Source organism: Lotus japonicus, chromosome 5 (assembly GCF_012489685.1).
Source record: "Lotus japonicus ecotype B-129 chromosome 5, LjGifu_v1.2".
In the NCBI taxonomy this organism is placed as follows: Eukaryota; Viridiplantae; Streptophyta; class Magnoliopsida; order Fabales; family Fabaceae; genus Lotus; species Lotus japonicus.
The window spans coordinates 1,302,577-1,304,643 of NC_080045.1; the positions used below are offsets into that span (position 1 = coordinate 1,302,577).

The 2,067-nt window shown below is 43.1% G+C and overlaps 1 non-coding gene across 1 annotated transcript; it reads left to right on the forward strand.

Annotated features, from left to right (window-relative positions):
* The first annotated feature begins 1,754 nt into the window (after window positions 1–1,754).
* Window positions 1,755–1,861, forward strand: LOC130721740 (small nucleolar RNA R71). The gene has a single exon (XR_009013659.1). It is a non-coding gene; the product is annotated as a small nucleolar RNA R71 (small nucleolar RNA).
* Window positions 1,862–2,067: the final 206 nt, after the last annotated feature.

Here is a 2,067-nt window from a genome sequence, read left to right on the forward strand (position 1 = left end):
GGGTTTCATCTAAACCATCGTACCAAATCCTTGCTCCCCCCTTCAAGGAGTGAGGGAAGAGCTTAATCTTGAGCTCATCACTAGTCACACCTTCCATCTTTACAAGGTGACTAGCTTGTGTGAATCGGGCCATGTGGGCATGGAAATTCTCATCTCTAGACCCCCCATACTTGTTTTCACTAACAAGCTTGATGAGAGCTTTATTAAGCTCATCATCTTTTTCACTTACCTTGGGGGTCTCCTTTGAAGACCTGGACAAGCTTTTGATCATATCACAAACAAAACCATCATTAATTTTAGTTTGCAAATTAGGATTGAAAACCGAAAATCTTACCTTGTCCTCACCAACTCTGAGAATGAGCTGACCCTTATCAACATCGATCTTCGCCCAGCCAGTGGCTAAGAAGGGTCGGCCAAGAATGAGAGAAATCTTAGCATCCTCCTCCATGTCTAGCACCACAAAATCAACTGGGAACACATACTTATCAACAATAACCATCACATCTTCAATGATCCCATAAGGTGTTTTTAGGGATCGGTCCGCCATTTGTAAGGAGAGCATGGTCGGGGTGACCTCTCCTAAGTTCAGCCTTCTAAACATGCTAAGCGGCATCAAGTTGATGCTCGCTCCCAAATCACACAAGGCTTCAACAACAGTCAACCCCTCAATCTCCACTGGGATAGTAAAACTCCCGGGATCCCTTCTCTTCTTAGGCATTTTCCTTTGCAAAATGGCACTACACTCCTCGGTCATCATAATAGTTTCATCAACCTCACTCAACTTCCTCCTCTTATTTAAAGTGTACTTCATGAACTTAGCATAGATAGGCATTTTCTCCAAGGCTTCAGAAAAAGGAATATTGATGTGGAGTTTCTTAAAAACTTCTAAAAACTTAGAAAACTGTTTATCCAGATTTTTCTTGACCAAAGCCTTGGGGATTGGAATCTTACTAAGTTCAGGAGAAGGAGTGCTCACAACTCTAGCTTTCACAGGTTCACTCACTCTCTTCTCCGTAGCACCTTCATATTCTTCATGTACTTTCTCATTTTTCTCTCCCTCATCTTGTTTTTTTGACTCCTGTAACACTTTCCCACTCCTAGTGGTAACAACAGCAAAATTCTCTTGTTTAGACAAAATTAAAGAATCGGGAGAAAACTTACCTTGAGGTATCTCGGCTATTTGCTTGGCTAGCTGGCCAAGTTGGTTCTCCAGGTTCTTGATAGCCGCCTCTTGGTTCTTATGGTTGTTGTTCATGCGGTTGATGCAACCCTCCAATAGCTCCTCTAAACTCCTCTTGCAATTCACCTTTCCCAACAACTTGTGTTTGGACAAGAGGTTCATGATTTGAGGATGGAACTATGCTTCCTTGAGCTATAGCTTTGGCTTCATTGCTCTCAGCATTGACAATACACAAGTTACTAACATGAGGTCCACCACAAGACTTACACTCCACACAAGTCATTCTTGCACCAATAGCCTTGGTCTCCTTAATATGAATTCGAATCTCCGCCACTTGTTCGGTGAGTTGCTTGTTGGAGGCCAAGAGCTTGTCATAAGCTTCCACTTCAAACTTACTCCTTCGGGTTTGGCGATCATTTTCAAAGTTCATGGCTCTCGCTGCCATCTTTCTATTAAGTCATACCCCGCTTGTGGGGGAAGAGCATCGAACTCCCCATTTGAAGCTGCATCTAGGCCAAACCTCCAAGAGTATTGTAGACCATCATAAAATGTTGCAACCAATTCAGCTTGGGTGAGATTGTGTTGAGGACATTTCCTCAATAGCTTCTTGAAGCGCTCCCAAGCTTCATAGAGATTTTCCTCAGTGGTTTGCACAAAATTCATAATGTCTTTTTTCAGCTTCCTCAAAAGAGCTCTTGGGAAGAACCTTGTTGTGAATTTCTGCTAGGTCTTCCCAAGTAGTGATACTCCCTTGAGGTTGTGAATTCAGCCATTCCTCCGCTGCATCCTTCAAAGAAAATGGAAACAAGCTCAACCGAATTGCATCCGTCGGAACATTGTTCACACGGTAAGTGTTGCAATTCCGGATGAACCTCTCCATGTGAGCA